The sequence below is a fragment of the Pteropus alecto genome, unplaced genomic scaffold (assembly GCF_000325575.1).
Source record: "Pteropus alecto unplaced genomic scaffold, ASM32557v1 scaffold56, whole genome shotgun sequence".
In the NCBI taxonomy this organism is placed as follows: domain Eukaryota; kingdom Metazoa; phylum Chordata; class Mammalia; order Chiroptera; family Pteropodidae; genus Pteropus; species Pteropus alecto.
The window spans coordinates 443,388-466,469 of NW_006438871.1; the positions used below are offsets into that span (position 1 = coordinate 443,388).

Below are 23,082 nucleotides of genomic sequence, written 5' to 3' on the forward strand. Positions count from 1 at the left end.
GGCAGCAGAGGGCAGCGCCCAGAGCTGCGACGCCAAAAAGGGCAAAAGCAGGCCGCCCCCGCCCCCCGCCGCGGCGCTTGGGCCTCTTTCCGCGGTCGGGATTCAGGGCCCCTGCCTCCCCCTCTCCATAAAAGGAGGGGGAGTGAGTCTCTGGTGAGAGGTGGGGCGGGTTTAGGGGCGAGTCTGGGGCACTCACCTGGCGGCTGCCACGCGCCCCCGCCCACAATCCGATGCCTGGGGCGTCTGAATTTGGAACCTCCACCCACATTCCGATGGGAGAGAGCCCAGATCGGAGGAGGGGGCTGCAGCGTGCCTCGTCCCCACCCTGGGACCCCGCGTCCCCCGCGTCCCCACTCCCTCGTGGAAGGCCGGTCTGCGGCCTGAGCCGGGAACTCAAAGGGTTTGGAAGAGACAGAGGAGCCGCCCGTGAGGCACTCGGAGTGGGAGCCTGCGGTGTCGGGATCCGCCGGGCGCACAGAGCGCCGCCTGCGGCCGAGGCGCGGCACAGAGCGCGATGCGGGGGCAGGACGCGCGGGGAGCGGGAGGCCTGAGCTCAGCTGGACGGCTCCCTCGCCACCAAAGGGCGGGTGCACCCGGGCTGGGTGGATTCCGCCCCCCTAGACCAGGTGGGATAGGACCCGGGCTTAGGGCCCTGTCGCCCGCCAGTGTCGGTGCCTCGAGGGGGCGGACGAGTTCTGGTACCAGAGCTAGGGGCGTGGCGGGCCAGGGAGCCCAATGTTAGACGGCCGAAGCCCCTGGAGGCCAGGAGACTCCCCGGTGGGGGCGGGGGTGGCAGAGGAGAATAACGCCCGCCTGCGCCAACCACCCCCAACGGCCCCGCTGGACAGAGGCAGTACAGGCGCAGCCCGGCTGGCGGCCTTTCATCCTTGGTGGGGCCGTCTGGCATTTCAAAGGCCAGCTCGGAGGGGCCTCGGGGCGCTCACTCCCCCAAATACCTGGAGGTAGGCGGGAGTGGTGGGGAGCTTCTCATGCGGTTCCCAGAGGCCCAGGTCTGCCCCGCCTTTCCATAGGCCTCCACACCTGCAGCCTTCCCACGCCGCTGCGACCACGGCACGCAAGCGCAGTGCGGGCAGTTCAGAGTGGAGGGCCGAGGGAGAACGAACCAGGGAAAGCGTGGAGACGTTTGGAAGCCCTGAAAGCCAGTCCTTGTCCGTCCAGGTGGAACCTTCTATTGCTTCCAAGAGGGACCACTGGTAGTTTCTGGAAGGCAGCCCGACTGCTCACTGCCAGGACTCTGGACTCAGTCCAAGCTGTCCCCAACTTATCCCAGAGTTGACTGAATCACCCCGTCGGGCCTCGGATTCCTCTCGGGCAGAGGGGACGCAAAGACACTTTTTTGGGGTTAAAGAACTCAATTTGATAGCAGGTGTGGGAACGAAGGAGGAAAGGTCGCTTGTATTTCAGAGGAGGTGGGGCCCTTCTGGCTCCAAGCTCTGCACAGAAGGTCCCTGACTCCTGGGGGTCCTTGCCACCACTGAGCAGCCCAGATGGGTGCTTCCGACTGTGCCCCTTCCCAGTCTGGCACTTTAGGGCCGCCCAGTTCGAGTTTGAGGCCAGGGGAGATCTGGGGATGCGAAAGGGGGGCCTCCGACTGGAGTCTCAGGCCAGAGCAAGGGCGGGGAGCAGGGGCAGCTCCGGCACACCCCCGCCCCAGGACTGGAGAGCGCTGGGAAGCGCGCAGGCCTCCCTCTCTCTAATCGCCGGCCGCTATTAAAAATAAAACCTCGGCGCGTCGTCATAGCGACCACGACAACAGCGGCCGCGCGAGGGTGGCAAAAACTTCTGCAAGGGCGCAGAGCCTCCGTGGGGGAACTGGGCGCACCACGCGCGTTAGAGCACCCGGGCCCGCCCGGGGTGGGACAGGGCCCCCCAAACCCAGCTCGCCCCACTCTTCCCCGTCCTCGGAGAAAAACTGGCAGAAGCTCTGCTTCCGAGATCTGGGAATGGAGACCGTGGGACTGCCTTGACCAGGAGGTCACCAGCTGGGATGAGAACCACTCCTGCGTGGACCCCTCCCGGGCCCTGGTCCCTCTCAGCACCGCCCTCATTTCGGCCTCCAGAGAAGGGGCGGCGGGAGGAGGTGGGTGCAGGATGCTCCCTGCAAGAGGTGGCCTTCCGCGCGGGGCCAGGCCTCTGGGGGCACCGCCGCGCCCCGCCGGCAGGGCGATCCCCCTGCTTAGGCGCGGTCACGTGCTGCTTTCTGCCTGGGAATCGAGTTTCACTTCCAGCCGCTATTAGGTTCACACGGTTCACTGCAAACATTCGATAATGAGGCTAAATATACTTGAGTCAGGAGGCGCAGGCACGGCGTTCGGGGCTCCGCCGCGGGACCCAGGCGGCCACGCCCACTCCGGTTCCGCGCGTGAAGACCTCAGGCGGCGAGCACGGGCCCCGCAGGCCAGCCCGAGGCCGCGGCGGAAGAAGGGGGCGCAGGGGAATCTCCCGGCTGAAGGGGTGCTCGTGGGAGGTGACGGTGCACCTGGCGGCGGGGAGGGCCAGTCGCCCCCAGAGCCGGAGCCGGAGCCGGTGCTTCCGGGCCATCTCCGGCGTCCCGGGCGCCCCCACGTGCCCGCAGGCCCGTAATTACGTGAGTCAGGTGTTCCAAATAGACGCAGCTGAGGTGACTGCTTCCCTCCGGCCTGGGGAGGAGCAGGAAGGGCCTTGTCCTTCCCTCGGAGGAGGGAGGGGGCCTGTCAAAGAGCCCAGCGCCCTGTGTGGTGTGCAGCCAGCATTCACCCTACACGCCAGCTCACCCCGTTCAAACTCCGCCAGGGGCTTGGCACCAGCTGGCACTCCACACTGTTACTTCACCGTGGGAGTCATCTCGGCCTCATGCAATTTCGTGTCACTCACACAGACCCCGGCAGTGAAGATACGTCCCGCCCCCATTTCTTAGACGGAGCATTCGGATGCCCTCAGTCCCAGCAGTGAAGACAGGCTGGGGCCGCTGCGCACATGCTCTGTTGAGGCACAGGATGGAATTAGGTGGCACTTGTCCCGCAGGTCACAGACGAATGTGTGAGGATGATGTGGCCACCAGCGATAAAGGCAGCAAGATTGGAGCCCACACCCGATCCCCAGTCCCAAAGTGCAGAGGGACGGGGAGGGGCACGCCAGGCCTGGCTGCCATGTGCCCCTTGACCCTGACCTTGTTGGTGTGGTTTGTCCCTAGACCGCTCCAAGTCTCAGTTCTCTCATCCGGAAAATGGAGGTGGATCATCCCTCCCCCCTTGCAGAGCTGCCTCCCCAACAGAGAGTCTCCGTCCTGCCCAGGAGAGACAGCATGCACACGTGTTTGCGCACACACACACACACACACACACACACCTGCAGAGCCCGCTGCCCATCTGCCCACGCCAGGGTCCTAGGGGTGGGGGCCCGCTGACCGTCCACACCTGGGCCTCCACTGGTGCCGGAGCAGATCGCAAAACAATTTGTCACGATGGAGCCCTGCAGTCCTTTATCTCTGGGCAAGGCTTTCCTGGATCAGGGCAATTAACCCTGGAGCAGCCTCAGCCAGGTGGGCACTGCTCCCTGAAGATCAAAAGTGCCCAGACAGGGGCTCATTAAGTCATTACCTTACGGCGCCCCAGGCCCCCAGTAGCTGGGGATCAAGCCTTTCCAGTTCAGGCTCCCCAGAAAGGGAGAAGACAGCCAAGAGGCAGGGAGGTCGAGCTCAGCGTTTTTTTAAACTCCCTATTAAATGATTTTATTTTCTTTTCTAAATATGCAGCTGGAAATGAAGTTTAAAATAGCATGTGAGCCCACAATCAATGTTTTAATATTTTGTGTGTGAAAACCTACATCGTCGGACACTCGGTAGCTTCAAGAATCGAAGGCCAGACCTGGGCTGTCCAGTCCGGGAGCCATGAGCCCCGGGTGGCCATCAGGCATTGGAGATGTGGCCGGTCGGAACTGGGACGTGCTGGATGGTTAAGTCACACACAGTCTTAGAGGACTTTGTGTGGAAGTGAAGAGCCTAACATTTCTCATTAGTAATTTTTATATCAATTAATCATGTCGGAATGACAACATTTGATATGTCGATTAAACTATGTGATGATAATTCATTTCACCTGTTTGCTTTTCCTTTGTTAAATGTGGCTACTAGAAAACTTTAAATGCCATGTGTGGCTCAAATTGTTTTTCTGCTGGACAAGGCTAGTATAGACACCCAGAGTTCACATCTACGTGGCAGGGCTCACCAGGTGAGTTCGGGGCGGAGGGGGATGCTGCCTCCTCCCAGAAGGCAGCAGAGCCCTGGAGACCAGCGGGCCAGGGGTCAGTTCCTACTCTGTAATGCCCAGCCTCCCCGCTGTGTGACCGCAAGCAGGCCGTTTAGCGCTGGGCCACCTTCCCTGCGTAACGGCCAGCTCGGAGGGCGCTTCAAGAAGTAGTCACTCGTTCATTGAACAAACACATGTGCCAGGCACTGTGCGGAGCACTGGGGGACTGCACAGGATGGCGCCCACGGCCTCGGGAAACGATGAGCGAGTGCTGTCAGGTGAGGGCTCCGGGGTGGTCAGGAAGGCCTATGTGACACGGGGCCGATTTGGGGAAGACCTGGATGTAGCTTTGCAGGTAGCAGTAACAGCATGCACAAAGACCCTGGGGCAGGAGCCAGCTGGCTGTTGGGAGATGAGAGAGGTAGGCAGGTCGCTTAGGCCTTGGGACCGAAGGAATGTGGACTTTTATCCTAAGGGGACAGAAGCCGTCTCTGGGACAGACAACCTAAGCTGTAGGAGGGGCCGGGGACACCCCTGACCTCCCAGGGCTGGTGTCCGTGGCGGCTGTCAGGAGCCAGTCGGGTGGCCGTGGCCCCACCCTGTGCCCCTGTGGCTGGGGACCTGGCTGAGTAAGTGGCCCACACACAACAGCCATCAAAGGGTCCAGGGCAACTTGGAAGAGCAAAGGCTGGAAACGACCTAAACCCACCGTGATCAGACACGTCCGTCCACCCTTCTCCCGTGCTCGGGCCCCGTGTCCACTCAGCCATCGGCTGGGAAGACGGTGCCTTCGTGTGGACAGTGACATTGCTCCATGCGCTCATGCCCAGCAGCCCCAGGCCGAGCCCGGGCGCTCACGTCCTCCAAGTGCCATCCGCAGCGGTCAGAGCGTGGCCGCCAGGCCAGCTTCTTCTCACTTGGTGTCCGGGAGTCCATGATGTGCTGCTCAGGTGCCCCCACCCCGGGAGCCGGCAGGGCACAGGCAACGACGGGCCTCAGTGGGCTCCGCCCGGGGAAGCCACCACCTTCTGGGGATGGACTGTGGCTCCCTGAGGCCAGGCCTGGGGGGTGGGGCAGGAGACGGGGAAGGGAGGAGGGTGGGGGGACACTGAATGGGAGAGCAGCACGGAGAAGAAGGGGAGCAGAGCCAGGCAGGGGAGGGGGCGGGAGATAAAGGGGTGGGGAGATGAGTAGGAGGCAGAGCGACGCCCCCCAGTGCGCCCGCATTTGTGGCCGTGACTGCTCCCCTCCGGGGAGCCCAAGCAGAATGGAGATGGGGCCCCTCAGGGAACCTCACGGCTCGGTGGCCCTTCGACAGATGCGTGTCCTGTGTGAGTGGCACCGTGCTAAGCGTGTGGGGACGTGACCTCAGATAGGCCCCCAAATGCCCACGTCCGCGGGCTCAGAGGGTCAGGCGGAGGAAGCCGGGCAGGGGGACCCGCAGCCCCCGTCACGCAGAGAAACGGTCAGAGCCACCTCCACCTTGCAGTTCCGTAGGCGTCAGGACTCCTGGCTGCTGTGACAAGGGCCCAGCGCAAAGCGGCCCGAGGAAGCGGGGGCGGGTGCCGGTCGCGTGGCTGCTGGGCTCCAGGGTGCGCGGCCTCAGGATCCTGGGCTCCAGGGTGCGCGGCCTCAGGATGCTGGGCTCCAGGGTGCGTGGCCGGTCGCGTGGCTGCTGGGCTCCAGGGCGAGCGGCCTCAGGACGCTGGGCCCTCAGCCTTCGCCTCTGCTCTCTCCGCAGGGGACACGCAGCGGCCCCCTCACTCCCACCCGGACCCACACTTTTCAGAGCGTCAGGGCTGCATGTCACGGGCCTGGGGTGGGGGGCACGGAGCTCCGATGGGCCAGGCTGGACCCCAAGTCTAGGACTTGTCGGGTTGCCCTCAGCCCCCCACCACGAGCCTGGCCAGTCAGAGCAGGGGCGGGCACCGCGCGCGGGCTCACTCTGCTCTGGGGGACCCTGCAGCCCCTTCCTCCCTGGGGACACGCAATCTGCCCTTTCGACAGGCGGAGGGGGCAGGGAGGGTTCGGGCCAAGCGGAGAGTGAACTTGGAAAACCTCCTTGCTTGTGACTCTGGAGAAGTGTTTTTCTCAGCAGGAGAGCAAAGTCCTGTCAGATAACCTTCCCCTTGTCCTGCTGTGACCTGAGGGCCACCTCCAGGTGTGTGGGAGAGGCCCACAGCTTCTCTGCAGCCAGGTGCTTCCCCCTGGGGACAGCACAAGGGCCTCAGGTGCCTGAGCACCTACTGTGCACCCACCCCTGGGCGTCACAGGGGCGCTGACAAGGAGGGCAGGCCGAGGCCCAGAGGAACCAGTTCCGGCTGTGGGGACAGCGCCACCACCTGCTGGCCGTGCAGCCCTTGGCTAGCTGCCTCGCCTCTCCGAGCCTCGAAGCCAGCAGGGGACTGACAGGGTGGGGGCAGCTGCCCGCTGGGTCACTCCAAGTGACGCCAAAGGTGCTCAGCACAGAGCCGGGCGCAGGCCGAGGGTAGACCGTGCTCGCCCGTCTCGTTAAAGACACGGCTGCCCGCAGCGACGTTTGTGCAGACACCGCGCCACGGCGGGCAGACAGCGGGCGCCTCTGCCGTACCCCGAGGGCCTTGCACAGGGGCGCAGGCAGGGCCAGGTGGGGCAGGGAACACGGCCATGCCTGTCGGGCTGGGGGACAGCCCCACGGGGCCACCCTCTGCCCTGTGCCAGCAGCTCCTGTTGACCCTCCAGACCCCTCAGTGCTGCCAAGGTCATGGGGCGCCCCTCATCCCAAGAAATCCAAGACAGAACTGCCCAGCACCCGCGACCCTGCCTCGATCTACAGGAGAGTCACTTCCAGACCTGCTGGCTGAAACCCTGGGCGAGTTTATCACTCAGCCTGTCTCTCCCGCTTTGACGGTGCCTAAGACGCACTCATTCGACGACAAACACTTATCGGGTGCCCGCTGGACCGCGTGTGCGCCCTGTGCTCAGCACCGGAGACACATGTGAACCGCACTGACCCTGCCCTCGTGCCGCGACCCCTCGGAGGTGCGGTGGACACACACACACACACACACACACACACACACACACACACACACGGACAAGCGGCTCGCCCGCCTCTCGGCCTGGCCGGCCCATGCACACGGCCTCAGGAGCGGTCTGATCAAGCGTCCCGCTCCGTCTCAGTGGTCCTGTCTACTGCAACGTCCTCTTCCAGCCAAGTCCCCCATGGTGACAGGAAGTGGCTTAGGCTTCCTCATCCACACGGAGTGAGAAAGAGCCCCATTCTCGGTGGCTCTGGCCCAAGACCGGAGCTCTTCCTCGGAAGGCTGTCCGTGGCCAGGAAGGGCCAGATGCCCACTCCTGTGTCCAACCCACACCCCAGCCCATTGTCGAGCCCCCCAGGGGCTCGTGAGACTGTGGCACTGGTCAGTCAGGTCTCCGATGGACCTAACAGCAGCATGGGGCCCGGTGCCACGTCCCCTCTTGGACACGCTGCCCTCGCTGGCTTCCAGGACACCCCACTCCTGATTTGCTGCGTCCCCCGGGCTGCCCGGTCTCGTCCGCTTTGCTAGCTCCTCGTCTCCCAGCGGCCCCCTCTCTCTGGCGAGCCCAGGGCCGGCTCCTACCGCCTGCTCCGTCCCCGGCAGGCCGACACAGTCTCACAGCTGCATGCCACCTCCAGGCTGGTGAGTCGAGCCTGGCTCTCTGTCCTGAACCCCAGACCCCCAAAGCTAACCACCCACTCAGCACCACCCCCCCAGTGGATGCCCAGGTCAGCCCGAGCACGGCCATGACGGCCCCAGGCCTTCTGCAAGCCAGCCAGAGACCCCGTCCACCTGGGGGCACAGAGCAGTGGTCTCAGAGCCGACCCGGACCTTGTCGCACACGTTCCTCCCGCCTGCCCGGACGTCTTGTTGACGGAACCCTCGAAGGGTCTCTGAAACCTGACCGGTCCCCATCTCAACACCACCATCCAGGTCCCAGCCCCACCCCGTCCCACAGGACGACTGTCCCCTTGCCCTGGGGTCTGTGCTCAACAGGACAGTGACTGTTCAGCCCAGGTCCTTCTCTGCTCCAGAGTCACCCTAATGGCTCTGTGACAAGGAAGCCACCAGAAGATGCTGGAAGAGCTCCAGCCTCGTGTGCAGGGCCTGGGAGGTGGTGGCCTGGGTCCTGGCAGCACCACCCTTCACAAGTCTTGGGCCCGCCCCAAGTTACAAAGCATTGTTCCTGCAGATAACACGTTATAAATAATTCTGCACTCTGCACCAGCCTCCTCCGGCAAAGCGAACGTGGGCAGAAGCAGACGCAGCCATCGGAAGTCTAGATGCTTCTGCTGGCGAGGCCCGGGGCCAGCCAGGGCCCAGGCCTGCCCCGCCCTGCCTCCTATGAGGTCCTGGAAGTCGGAGGCCCACAGAGCCACGGGACCTCTGACTCTGCAGCTCCTTCCCCCGCACCCCCTCATGAAGCAGCTCGGTGCGGCCAGGCTGAGGCCTCGGGGTTGCAAGGTGCCTAACGAAGATCCCAGAACCCCAGCCCGGCAGCGGGACCCTGGAAGAGAGCAGCTCGGTGCCCGGGTGACTGGGTCCCATCCCAGGCTCCACCTCTTTCTGGCATGTTCCGCGGGTGAGTTATAGAACCACTCTGGGCCCCGTCTCCAGAGGCGACCGCTGCATAACAAGTCATCCCGAGACTGAGAAATTAAAACAGCAACAAAGACTGATGATCTCTGTTTCTGTCGGGAAGTCTGAAGTGGCGTAACTGGTGGCTTTGTCGGTGGGGCCGCCGAGGCCTGACGGGCACCTTTGGAACTTGCTGCCCCTCGACTCAAGGGTGTTCGCCAGGGGTACACGAGCTCCCTCGCCGAGGTGCCCTGGTGAGGGCGTACAGGGAAGTACAGCGTCCCCTCGGCCTCTGAGGACGAGTCCCAGGGTCAGGAGCCACACGGCCTCCCCCAAGTGGCCGAGTCGTCCAGACTGGGGAGGAAGCTGACTCAGGCCTGGGCAAGGCCTTGTTCACTGAAGGGGGCGCATTCCTCTGGTAGTGGACGTAGGGACAGAGGCCTGGCTTATCACCTTCCCGAAGGTCCCCCCAGAACCACTGTCCCTGTCTCCAGGACCCCGGTTCACCTGCCACCAGCCTGGGTCTGAGGAGGGAGCGCCCTGCACACCGGGCCTGCCTGCTGCCCAGCCGAGGGCAGCCTCAGCACCCAGCGGGGGGGCACGCACGGCACCCACTGAGCCTCAGCTGAGAAACCGGGTGGCGGTCCCACAGAAAGGGGTCGGAGGCGTGAATGGGGAGTCACAGAAGCACCTAGAAAAATGCCTGGTGCACAGGGAGCATGGAGACATCCAGTGCCTGCCTAGTCCACAGCAAAGCCCGGCCGAGTCCCCTCAGAGGCCCTGGCAGCCTGGGGGGGTGGTGCTGGGGAACCCCACCCCGCCATGCCTCCCCAGGGCCCCAACACCAGCCAGCGACAGCCGACAGCCCTGGGGCCCTGCCTTGGAGCTCTGGCACTCAGCAGGTGTCTGCTGGGCCCCCTAGGCCCTGCCCACGAGTTCCCGGGCCAGCCCACGTCTGACGGGACGAAGCCAGGCTCCCCAAAGGCACCCCAGGTCCCCCAGGAGGGATGGAAGGAAGGCGGCTTCAGGGAGGAGGTGGCATCTGAGCAGAGCCAGCGTGGGGGGCCCAGGCTGGACTTTTCCTTCCTTCCAGCCTGGCCCCACCCACCTCCCTGTGGGGGGGGGGAAGTGGGGAGCTGAGGGAGGGATCCCAGGGACCTTCCAGAGAAGGGCATCGCCCCCCCCCAGGCTGCAGAGCTACGTCATCTGTCGGGAATGCACTTTCAATTCCTCAGCCTCCCCTCCCCCGGCCTCCTCCCCTCTTCCCCCTGCTCCCCGCCCCTGCTCTCCCGTGGCCAGCCCATCGCTCCCCACCCAGCTGTGCCAGGCCAGCCTGGTCCGGGGATCTGCAGGGCTCCCTGTCACCCAGGAGGCTGGGCAGGGAGGGTGGCAGTGCCTTCGAGCTAGGGGGAGGGGTTCCTCGAGAGCCTCCCCAAACCCTCCCAGACTGAGAAAGGCAAGGTCTCAGCACCCCCTCTGAGCCAGGGGCTGGGGTGGGGGCGGGACAGAGAACCCCACCTTCTGTGCACTGCAACTGTTTTCCTGGGGCTCCCGCTCAGGAAGGGACTGAGTGAAGGGCTCGTGCTCTCCTGGCGGCCTCCCTGGAGGAGGGGGCCCATCTCCCCCAGACACGCACCCACTCGGGTCTCGTCCGGTGGCGGGGATTCGCCCAGAGCGGCATTCTGTGGTGGCCCAGGTCCCTCCTGCTGCCCACCCGAGCCCCCCCCCCAACCCCGTGGCTTGCACAGTCTCCCTTTCCCTGGCTGTGGCCCCAACAGAGGACTGGACAGGGTGTGGCCCACAGGTGTGGAGAGCAGGCCAGAGTCCACATGAGGCGGCCTCCCTCGCCACCGCGCGTCCTGCCCTTCCCACCCGCTTCCCGGGGCACCCCCTCGGCAGCCCCACGTCTCTCACCTGCCACCCCCGGAGCCGGTGCCCCAGCCCAGGAGCTGTGCTGAGGTGGCCGGAGTCCCACAGGAGAACCGTCGTGCCCACGGACAGCAGACAGTGGGCAGGGTGCTGCGCTTCCCTTGAGTCGGCGGGCCCTGCGCCCCTGCCTGCACCCCCTCACACACCGGGGTGCCCTCAGGCCCTGGAAGGCCCTCCCAGCTGGAGGTGGGCACCCACTGGAGCTGGTGCAGCCTGGGCTGAGGGGCTCACAGAGCACCCCAGTGGGACGCCCCCTGCTGGACCCCACGCCCGCTGCTGCAGCTGGCCCCTCACCGCTTTCAGCCACCCTGGCCGGGCCCCCCACCCGCCCTTGTGCCCGTGGGAGCCGGACATCTGGGGCCTGCTGCTGTGTGTGTGGCCTCACTGCCCTGCTGAGTGGTCTCAGCAGCTCAGGGCCCGTCCACCCACTTACCACTGAGACTGCAGTCCCAGGGATGATGGTGGGTCAGCGCGACACGCCATGAGCATGTTCAGTGGAATGTGCCAGAACCTGGGCCACACTCTGCTCTCCCTCATTCGCAGCCTAGGAGGGGCAGTGCACGGGCCGGTGGCCTCAGAGACAGGTCTCTGCTGGGCCGAGGACCGTACAGGGACCGTGGAGGCCTAGATGAGGGTCTGCTCAGCTCTGCCCAGGCCTCCTAATCCAGCAGGGGCTAGCACTGGAGGGACAGCGGCCTGAGGTCCAGCCACTGTCCAAGCTCACGTAGGCGGGGTGTGGCCCAGCCTGCCACCACCGGCGAGGTGACTGCCCGCTGCACCACACTGCCTCCCCACACCTTCCGCCCCTTTGCAGCACTGCTTGGGGACGCCCTCTGAGGGCCACCTGGCTGGCCCTCCTGGGGTGGTGGCTCGACCCATAAACAAGAGGTTTTATGAGCAGTGACAGGCCATGGTGGCGGGGGCGGGCCCGGGTCCCAGCCCAGCTTCTGGGCAGAGAGACCACACCTGGGCGGGAACAGGGAGGTGCGTGTCTGCGGGGGGGCGTGGGGGGCCCGGGTGAGAACCCCACGGCCCAGCCCAGGCCTGAGGGTCCAGCCCTGGCAGCTCTCGTCCCTTCTCCGAGCCCCTTTGCCTCGTCTAGAAAACGGGCCCCAGTGGCTGCCGTGCGGGTTCTGAGCGACCGGGCCTGACGGCACCGAGGCAGGCCTGGCACACGCTCCGCCTCCACACGCCAGGAGGCTGCATGCGGGTGGCCGCTCCGCGTCCACACCTTGTCTGCCCTGGGCCCGGGCTCTCCTGGCAGCAAAGGCTCCTCTCAGTCGTCATGTGTCCCGGCACCAGTGGGGCCTGGAGCGGGGCGGAGGGGATGGGGAGGGGTCCCCGGAGCCCCTCTCAGATCCGGCCAGGTACTGGGGCTGCTGAGATCTGCTGAGCGAGGGGACAAGCAGTGAAGACCCAGGCTCACACCCTGGTGGCCTCCCGCAAGGCAGGGTCTGAGGTCAGCGAGACCCACCAGCCTGGGCTCCGAGGGGCTTCCTGGCCAGGATGCAGATGCAGGTGTTGGGGGCCCCTGAGGGCCTGGAGTCGCGGTGTGACCACACCCCCTCCTGCTCCTCCAGAAACCAGAGGTCCCGGACCCAGGGTCTCTGCCGCCCTGCCCTGCTCCCCAGGTCACAGGGACAGCGTGGGGTCTGGAGCGGAAGCAGCCTTGTCCAGGTCACCCCTTGGCCGGGGCCAGAGCAGCGCTGCCCTTCCCGCCCCCAGCACCCCAGCACTCTTTGGGGCTCCAGCAGTTATCGCCCTGTTCCTTGAGCACTGCCCGCCCGAGGGACAGGAAGGCTTCCACCCCACAGGCGGGTTGCATTTCATTCTGGAAGGTTCCTGGTCTCCCACAGCTGCCCTGGAGTCTGATCCTGAAGTGGGAGGGGGAGGCTGCCCCCACCCCCATGGGGCCGTCCGGCACTCAGGCCTGAGGCGCCTCTGTGGCTTCTTGCCATGCCAAGTGTCCCTCAGTCCTGGGCAGAGTGGGGTCACGGGTGGGGATCCGGGGGAGGGTGGGTCCAGGCAGGGTGAGGGGTCGGGGTGCTCAGGCCTGGGGGTCGGGGCTGCAGGGAGGGAGGTGTGAGGTGGGTGGGCGGGTGGGGCCGGAAAGGCCTGGCTGCTATGTCTGTGGCTCTCGGCCGTCTGGGGCCGGACTGTGAGGAGGGAAGGTGGGCGTGGGAGCCAGCGGGAGCGGTGGCAGATGCCAGGGGCCTGCACTGCGCCTGGCCGTGGAGGTGACCAGAAGGAAGCCAGAGGCAGCCAGTCCTGGACCGGAAGGTGTGGGGGTGGCAGGCGCAGAGCGCTTGGGCAGCTGCTCTGGGCGAGATGCCCGCGGCTGGGAGAGGAAGTGACCTTGGGCAGAGCCCTTCTCCAGCTCGGGGAGGCGGGGAACTGGGTCTGGCCACTGCCCACGGGCCCCACCTCCCAACTGGCCCTCGGGCTTCCCCAGACGGAAGCATCCGAAGCCCAGTGCCCAGGGCGTGGCCACAGCCGGGCTGGGGGCAGCGTAGGTCCACCTCCCCTGGGCAGGATGGCTGCCGCTGTCCCACCCTCCCCATGGCCACTTGGAGAAGGGCCCGTGCACACCACGTGGAGAGCTTACACTGGGACATCTAGATCGTGGGACACCCGGTCTGCTCTATAGGAAAAGTGAAACGCAGGTGTTCCCGGGGTTCGGGGTTCGGGGGCCCCCCCGAAGCGTGTAAGTAACGGGGGAGTTTGGGAGTGACGATGGTCTCACCGAGAGCAGCGTGATGGACGTCTTCTGACTCCGGTGGCTCGGAAGACCCGCGTGGGGCCAGGGGGCCCAGGCGGTGTTCCAGCCCTGGCTCCTGCATCCCCACGGCAACCTGGCGATGGCCCCGGACCCCGCTCCCGATTTCCCTACCTCGGCTAAGGAGCCTGGGGCTCCTCGGCACAGCAGCTCAATGCCTTCTGATCCAAGTTGTCCCCGCGAGGTTTTCTGGGGGCTTAGAGTCCATCATGCATTCATTCGACAAACGTTTGGGTCCCGATTGTGCATATGGAGCCGGGGGACAGCTGTGCACAAGCCGACGAGGTCCCTGTGCTGGGGGAGACACGTCCTGACGTGGACCAGGGAGCTAGTCTGTGTCCACAGCAGGACCGCTGTAGGTGGGGTCTCCATCCCTAGGACCTCGAGACACGTAAGGACAGCACCATGTGCTTGCTGACTCCGAGCAAAGCTCATTTGGGTCATGACCGTGTCCCCGGAAACCGAGCCGAGTGGCAATGTTAAACCACGACCGCGAATTCTTTGCCACTTCTCCCATGAAGAGGTGGGGTCCGTGTCCCCTCCCTGAGTCCAGGTAGGCCGGGACCTCGGAGACCCTGGTGGCGGTGACACGGCGTGACTGTTGGGACTGGACCGCACAAGCTGGCAACTTGGTCCTGGCTGCGGGAAGAGCTGGCCCTTGAGCCCCGGACCAAGTGGGAAGTCTGACTGCTGGCCCCACACCAGCCAGGAACGCACGGATCCAGGACAAAGGACGGGGACACTCCCGCTGTGCGGTCCCCCCACCCCCAGACACCGTGGGCCCGTCACAGTCCTCACCCGCAGAACGCAGCTGGCTCTTTATGTCTCGAGGTTTCACAGTGATGTTACAGGCGACTGCAAACCACGGCGAGGGCAAGCTGCAGGGACCAAGGACGTATGTGTCACCTCTGCAGAATGGGGGCCCCTGGCAGCGCCTGGGCGCCCCTCATTGGCACACTCAGAGACCAGCCCCAGGGAGCCGCTCGGCCCAATGAGCAGCAGGAAGGGCGGGGACGGGGAGGGGAGCGTTCCAGGCTGGGGGCAGGGACGAGGCCACCCTGCAGCCCAGACGCCAGGCCATCTGCAGGAAAGGGTGCGGACACATGGGCCTGTCTCTCGCGTGCCCGGGGCAGGGCGGGTAACCCTCACGCATGCTGACGTGGTTAGAATCGCACGAGCAAGTGCTCCCGGCCTGCCCGCCCCCGTGCCCGCACCCCGCTTCACCGGCACACCTGGGCGCAGGTGGTGTCACTAGTCCCACCCCTTGGACGAGCCAGTCGAGGCCCAGAGAAGAGAAGGGACTTGTGGTGGCATAGCACTCGAGGAACAGGACCGGGTCGCGAGGCCCGTTAGGTTACCGAGCCCGGGGTCGTGCCTCGGCCGGCCCGCCAGATGCCGACCCCACCCCGGTCGGGCACGGCGCAGGAGTGCAGGGTCTGCCAGGCCCGTCGTCCAGGGCGTCCTGGAGCATACCAGCCGGGGTTCTCCGGCTGCAGAAGGCAAGGAAAGCCTGACCGCGGAGGCTGACAGGGACGTCTCCAGTGGAGCGACACAGGGCTCTGGCCTGGAGGCAGACACAATATGGAGCTGGCGCGAAGCCCCTGCTCGGAGCAGCCAAGACAGACCCCGTGGCCTTCTACACGGCCGCAAGTCCCACACGTAGACTGAGAAATCCGCAGCACACACGCAAGCTCCGCCTCGGGCCAGCGACGCCCATGAAAAGGCTCTGAGCACCTTGGTGGCCCCCAGGCGTGCCCCGGGTTCTAGGTCTCCAGGCCCAGGAGAGGCTCTAGAAGAGTCCGGATTCTAGGAGGCTAGGAGGAAGCCTCCCTGGCCTTGGAGCCCTGCCCGACTGGAGCTCAGTCACAGCTTCCCAAGTCGCTCACAGCCCGGGAGGCAGGAGAGGCCAAGAGGTCAATGAGGTTGGTGACATAGGAAAGGCTGCCTGGAGGCGCGGGATGAGCTGCCGTCTGCCGAGGCTGGGGCAGACCTCGGGGGCCGGTCTGGAGCTGAGTCTCAAGAACAGAGGCCCTGTGGCCAGCGGTGGCCATGGGAAGGCTCTGGACAGCAGGGCCCAGGACCCCCGAATCCGCCTGACCAGCAGGCCAGTGCTGAGGGGCTCCCGGACAAGGCGTCGCCCTTCCCCAGGCCCATGCAGTGGGGCCTGGCCGCCGGGGGCCAGCTGGGAAATGCCTGACCTCTGGGTGAGTCACTGCCGCCCGCTGACTCCGCCGCCCAGCCGGGTGATGGACGGCTCCTTGTGTGGCTGAGCAGTGTCCTGTGGTGCATGGCCCCACACTCACGGCGTCTGGGTGTCTCCAGCTCGGGCTCAGCAGGTGAAGCGGCCACCCCCCCTTGTGCACGGGCGTCGTGTGCGCGTGTCCCCACACCCCGGGGCCGCGCGCCCGCCCGTGACAGCTGGTGGGATGGTGGCCGCACGTTCTGCTCGGTTTTGTTTGCACGGCAGCCGCTGCCTTCGCGGGGCTGCCGTCTGCCGCCGGCCCCCACTGCATCCTCGCCAGCACTGAGCGCTGTCACCGTCGGTCATCACGGCCGTCCTCGCGGGCGCGGCCGGCGTCTCCCCGGCTGTGGTTCGCGTTCCCTCGCGGCCGAGGACGCGCACGTCCGAGCCACCGTGCGGCCTCCCGTGCCGGCCCGTCCGTGTCCTCGTCGGGCTCCGAGGGCTCCCCGTGTGAGACGCGCCTTCGTGGGACACACGCTTGACGACGTCCCCACGGTCGTCACCTTCTCCACAGGGCCCTTTGCTGGGCGACGTTTTTAATTCTCAGGAGCTCCCCTCACGAGTGGAGCTCTGAGCATTGCCTCTGACGACGGCTCGGCTGCCAGCCTGCCCAGCTGGCTCTGTGCAGCGTGAGCCTTCGGTCGAGGTCTCTCTTTGGCCTGTGCAAGCCCCAGCCGGGATCTCCCAAAATGTCCCCCTCCGACCCCCAGGTTATTCACTTTCTTATGTACTCACATATTTACGGGGCCGACTCAGTGCCCCGGCCTGGGAAGGGAGTGAGCAGCCCCTCCCCCCGCCCTCCTGGGGTCGCCGGCCACGCCCAACCCCTCCCAGAAGCTGCCGCAGGGCAGGACCGGTGCCCCGTCCAGCTCAGGGCAGCTGAGGAGCCAGGGCCCTCGGCGCCCGGCCTGCACAGCGCCCCTGGCACTGGCCCGGGGGCCGCGGTGGGGCAGGAACAATCGCTCAGCTTGTCGTCTCTGGCGCACACAGGCGTGCTTTCACGAGCCCCACAAGCCCGGGTCTGTGCCCGCCTGGTGCCCGGCTGGGGAGGGTGCTGCTCCAGTCCACGGCAGCCCCAGCGGGCAACGCAGAGGCTTCCTGCGGCCCCCGGCCACGGCCCCGCCCACCCCAGCCAGGCCAGCAGCCGGGACCAGAGCCTGCCCTCCAGGGAGCGTACCCTGCCCCCGCCCAGCCCACCCGGTGCAGGAGCACCCAGGCCCCGAGCTTCAGCACGGGCAGGTGGTGGAGCCTGGCACTGAGACAGGCAGAGCTGGCTTCGGTCCCAGTGGGGCCTCGGTGCGAGTCCTCTGTGGCCGCTGCAATGAAGTGCGACAAACTCGGTGGCTCAAACTCTGGAGGTGGGAGTCTGAAGTGTGCCTGCAGGGCTGCGTTTCTCCTGTGGCCCAGTTTGGTCCCAGGCCAACCCCAGGACCCAGCTGCCCAGGCCGGTGGGAAGGCGCTGCTGGGCACAGGCCCGCAGACCAGGGCGAGAGGGTGGGCTGGACGGTGGACGGGAGCCAGCAAGGGCCACCCTCTCCAGCCTCAAGCTGTCCACCTGTGAAAGGGGCCCTCGCAGCCCAACACGCTCCCCTTCACCTGTAAGTGTCGACGTCCACCGCAGCCTGGCACAGGAGGCGCCCCAGACGCAGGCCCTTACCCCCCGCAGCCCCGAGCTGCCCGGCAGGACAGCGAGACCCAGCAGCAGGAGTGCCCGCCTCAGGGGCGTCCCCATTCTCTGACCTCTCCCTTCAGAGGACACGGCCCAGTCCCCTCCCGAGCGTGGGCCGTACTTGGGGTCCTGCTTCTGATGAAGAGGACGTGCAGAAGAGATGGTTGTGGATTCTCAGACTAGGTCATGGGTTACGGCAGCCGCCCCGCACTCTCGAAGCCCTGTGGTGAGGAATCCCCAGGAGAGGCCATGGGGAGCTGCCGAGACCTCCCACCAAGGGCCACAGGGCGGGAGGCCCCGCCCCACCCTGTGAGATGACGTGCGGCTTTAAGCCATGAAGGCTGAGGAGCCGGCTTGCAGCAAGACGAGGTGGATGCTCCAGGCCCAGTGCTGAGTCCCCGAAGCGTGTCCTTGGGCCCCTGCCTGACATCCCACCCGGAGTCATCCACCTGCACCTCCCCGCCGCACCCGCAGCTCAGCAAACACACCGGGCGCCCACGGTGCTGGCCAGGCCCTCCCCGGTCTTGGGCCACTCGGCACCACGCCGACGGGTCCCGTGTCAGGGAGCCCCACGTGCACCGGAGGCTGCGATGGCGCAGCCAGCAGACTCGCAGCCAGAGCAGCCGACCTGGGCCCAGGCCTGAGCGTTAGCACCTCGCCCGGAGCCGCGCGTCGCCCGGGGGCCCACCAGCCTCACATGGCCACCGAGCGCCACGAAGGCGCGCGTTGAGATGTGCATGTGACTCGCACGCCATGAAATCACGTGACATAAAAGGCACGTGATTTCAAAGACTCGGTATTAAAGCATAAAGTCTCTAACAATTTTTGTATTGATGACATGTTGAAATGATAATATTTTGGATAGATGGGATAAAACAAAATATATTATCAAAATGAGTTTCCGCAGAGACAGTTGGAGGGGGCGGGGAGTTAGTTTAATGGGGACGGACTTTCAGTTTGGGACGATGGAAGAAGTTACGGGGACGGACGGTGGTGGCCGCTGCACAGCAGTGTGAGTGTCGAGTGGCCTGACCTGGACACTGACGCTGGCTGACACGGCAGGCTCCGTGCTGTGACGATTTTACCACAGGGAAAGCAAATGGGAGGCCGAGTCGGGAAGAGGAGATTCACGGCACGTTTAATGGCACATGCAGCACGGAGGATGTCGCGACACGGGCTGGCCCCGCGTCACAGGCAGCCGCGGGCCGCAGCGGGGCTGCTGGGGCCCAGGCGTGCGCGGGCAGGAGCAGAATTGGGTGAACGGCACAATTCGACAGTATTTCAGGCCACCAGAAGGGACCACGCGGCTCCCAGCCCTGGCCCCGCCCCTCCAGGCCGGTCCGGCTCGGGGCGGCGCTGGATCAGGATGTGTTCAAAGGGGAGTTCGATGGGTCGGTGACTGGGGTGTGTGGGGCCCAGGGCTGGTTCTGGAGACTCGAGCTCAGACCTGTGCAGGGCAGCAGGTCTGCTGGAGGGCGACTCACGGGGACTCTGGTTCTGACAATCCCCAGAGTATGTTTGAAGAAAACCCTCCTCTCCCTCGCAAGGTCTCCCAGAAGCTGTGGAACAAGTAAATAGATGCTGCTTGGGGTCCCCCGACTCTGAGGGAACGGTGCTCGGGGTCCTGGGAAGCCCCAGACTCACACAGTGCTTCCTTCCTGCCCCGTCTTGGCCCAGCGAGGCCGACGGCGGGATCTGACTGTCTGGCAGACTGGCCAGCGTTCCCAGACCACCCGACATGGGCTTTAAACGTCTGTGTGGGGTCCCCTGCCACCGGGCCGGAAGCTGACTGGGACCTCCGTCCTCTCTGAGGCTAGGCCCAGCTTGTCACGCAGAGGTTCTTCCAGCCCTGGCATCTTCGACAGGACACTGGCCGGGAGAGCCCCTTCTCCCTAATCCGTGGGGTACCCCCTTGGACATTGCTGCCCCGTTACACTCCAGACCTGGTGACCTGACATCATTGAGCCCTGGGAACGGGGTCATTGCCTGACCAGCCTCTGGACGGGAGGGTGACAAGTGGCCTTCACCCTCCTGTCAGCTCCAGGAGGACCCGGCCAGCCCACCAGACAGGGACCCTGGACCCCTACAGCCACGAGGGCGGGCATGCTCCTATGTCCCCCAAAAGGCGTGGGGAAGGATGAAGGGATGAAGAAGGGGAGTGTGTGGGGAGGGGTGTGGCTACTCCTTGGCCGGGAGCGTCCTGTCCGCCCTTCGTTTCTGAAATGCCCAGGTGAGTATTTTATTCCAACGTGAGTCTGGAGGGAGACAGTCCCCACCAGCCCATGCCGCGGCCTCCCCGACACGGACGAGCACGCCATCACGGGAAGCAGGGCTGGGGCGGCGGGCAGGGCGGGCAGCGGGCTCAGACGGTCAGAGAGATGAAGCTGTTGTAGCGCTGGATGTTCCTCTTGAGGATCTCGGAGACGGGGCCCAACACGCGCTCGAAGCGGGGCCGGTCCAGCTTGACGCACTTGAGGGGCCCCCGAGCCACCACGGTGGCCGCCCGGGGCCGGTTGAGCAGCAGCGCGATCTCCCCTGGGGGCGAGGGTGCGGGTCAGGGCCCCGGCGCCCTTGCTGCCTACGGGCGGGGCCGCCGGCTTTACAAAGCCAACCGGACCGACCGCAGGACCCGGTTAGAGGTGACTCCAGTGCGAGTCCGTCCACGGAGCGTCGGGGACGCGCTCGCCCTGGCTCGAGTTAATCCGACATTCGGTGCAGCGTCACGTCCGGGCCCCGTGTACCGCAGGCGCGTGGTGTGCGCCAGCCCGCACCGTGGGAGGCTGCCCGCGGGGGATAGCCCGCAGCCAGGACAGGCCGTCAGTGGACGCCCCTCCCTCGGGCCCTGCAGGTCTTCACCTCGGGCCCCTTCCCGGGACCCCGGGGCATGGCCCGCCTCCCGCGGGAGGGGGCCCCACTCACCAAAGTAGTCGGAGGGCCCGAGGCGGCCGACCTCCACGTACTCCTCGTTCAGGGACCGGCGCTGGAGGACAGACGCTGAGCCCTGTGGACACCAGGGGGACGCGTGAGGGTCGGCTGGCCCGAGGCCACCGTGAGGGGTTCCCCGTGAGGGGGTGCCGCCCGGATCCCCTCACGCGGCCCCCTGAACCGAAGTCACCATTTTTCCGCTCGTGCACGGAGGCCGTGGGGTCTGAGCGCCCACCGTCCCCCCAGCCTGCTCTGGAGCCCATGGTGGGAGCTCGGGGAAACACGGGCAGGAGAATCTGCACGCTGCTCCCGGCTGACCTTGGCCAGCCCGCAAGGACGGGGAGCGTTTCCAGCGCCGGCGAGCCGACCGCCTGGTCTCGGGGTCATGTACCCACAGAGCACCGCAGCCCCCTCCCGACCCCAACAGGGGGGCGTCCGCAGGCCTGGCCTGGCTCAATGATTAACTGGAGGCTATGGGGACCAGACAGGGCCCAGAACGCGTGACAAAGAAAGCCTCCGCCCTCGGGGGCGAGGGGACAGCCTGGCAGCCTGGGCGGAGCGTCCCTGTGGGAACACTGGTGGCCAGGGGCTCCGGCCCCGGGCCCCTTGTCTGCATGTGAGCGGGAACCATGTTTGGGAAACAAATCCCGAGCCGGGGCGCCGACCCCAACTGGGACCCCTCCTGTGACCACGTGGCCCGCGAGGGTTAGGAGCCAGGCTTTATAACCGGCCCAGCCACACCCCACGCCGGTATGGACAACCGTCCGTCACGCGGCTGGTCTCAGACGCCTCCGGTGTGAACTCTGAGCCACGCGTGGGTCACAGCTCCGGCACCCTGCCTTCCGGGGGCACCGTGCTGTGTCCCCTCCGCAGCTGAGGGGCCCGAGGCCCAGAGGCGCCGGCCGCTATGGAACTGGGGCCCCTCAGGCACCCAGGGCCATGGTGGCTTTGTCTGCAGCCGCTAAGGCACGGCCACATCCTGGCCGCCATTTCAACCCCGCCAAGCGTGATCTCGTTTCGGGGGGGACTCGGCTCACCCAGCCCAGCCCCCTACACGCCGCCTGGCCCTGCCGGGTTAATGTGTGACGCCCGCCGACTGTGCCACGGTCTGGGAGACAGCGGGTCAGGAGACCCAGCCGGGGCGCCCTGCCGGGCTCCCCAGCCCCCCCGCTGAGACCACTGGCTGCAGCCTCGGGTGTTTATGAAGCCAGCTGATGGAGGGAGCAGGGCGGGTAAACGTCGACGGGGCCCTAGGCCGAGCACGGTCACCACCCGGGAGACAGGGGCAGCAGCACCCACAGACTCGGCCGGAGGGCGCGTCGTCCCTGCCTGAGCCCCCGAGGGGAATGGAGTCCTGGGCGCCCACCCGCCAGGCGCCTAGTCTCATTCTGGCTCCGGCACAGGCCAGGTCTGGGCACAGCTCAGGGCTGCAGCCACGCTGGGGACGAAAAAAAAACGCGGGGCACCTCAGGGCTGCAGCCACGCTGGGGACGATGGCCGCTCAGCCGCGCGCTTCGCAGAGGGAGGCCCTGCGGGGGCCTCGGCGAGGACGGTGACGGGGACAGGTGTGGCGTCTCGACGCGGGGACAGGTGTGGCGTCTCGACGCCGTTGCCCTGACCTCACTCCCACACACGCCTTTTCATCTACGACGTCACGTGACTTCCCTCCCGTCTCCGACACGTTTCCTCGTGACCCTTGGAGCCGAGGTTCACAGTCACTCAAGGACCCTGCAGGCTGCGAGTACCTGCTCAGATGCTTTGAGGCCCAAACAACAGAAAACCCAGCTTGAGGTGCTGAAGGCCACTGAGGCCGGCAGCCGGCCCGGGCGGTGGGACGTCGTGTGGCAGACCCGCCGGTGGGCGGGCCACGCGGGACAGAGCCACCAGCCCTGGACACCCACCCGTCATCGCTTCCCAAGGCACCGTGCACTTCCTTTCAGCCGCCCTGCCGTGGGGACTCCTCCTCACAGCAGTGGAGGCTGTCCCCCCGACCGTCACGCCAGCCCAGGACGTCCTGTCCTGTGACCACTCTGCCTGCTGGCATCAGCAGGCGCCCAGCCCAGCAGCAGAGGGAGGCAGGGACTCGGCAGAGCTGAGCTTTCCCACGACACGGCAGCAGGCGTGGCCACCGCGTGGCCTGGATCTCCAAGACAGCAGGACCATCCACGGCCCTGGAAATGACCCTCCCGACCCAGCCAGAGTCTGTCCAAACCTGGCTCTGGTCATGCAGGCCACAGCCTTGGGACAGTCCTGCCTTCCCAAGCCCCAGCATCCTTATCTGCAAGATGGGCGTGACACCGGCCAGGCTGACAGCCCTGGGTGAGACAGAGGGTCCTGGCCTCAGCCGCGGTTTCACGCCCATCAAATGTGGTCAGTTGTCGTGAGGGCGCAGACGCGGGGGTGGATGTGAGCAGCGCCTGGGACATGAACGCTGGTTCCCAGAGTCACAACATTCACGAGACATTCCCAACCCTGACGAAACCCCACGGAGCCTGGGAGGCAGAGCCCTCCCCGTTCTGCCTGTACGTCTCGCGTGAACACGTCGCGTGCGGGTCTTTCCGTGTTTAAACAGAAGCAGACCCCTACACGCACGTACACACTCGCGCCTGCACGCACCGCCCACATGCACACCGCACACGTGCACACGTGCACACACGTACACATCCACATGCACACAATGTGCACACACCACA

At 65.9% G+C, this 23,082-nt stretch overlaps 1 long non-coding RNA gene across 1 annotated transcript; it reads right to left on the reverse strand.

Moving 5' to 3' along the window:
- Window positions 1–7: 7 nt before the first annotated feature.
- LOC112483031 lies at window positions 8–17,738 on the reverse strand. Its single transcript, XR_003047476.1, has 3 exons — window positions 14,352–17,738; window positions 4,957–13,847; window positions 8–4,649 (listed from the first exon to the last, which is right to left on the reverse strand). It is a non-coding gene; the product is annotated as an uncharacterized LOC112483031 (long non-coding RNA).
- Window positions 17,739–23,082: the final 5,344 nt, after the last annotated feature.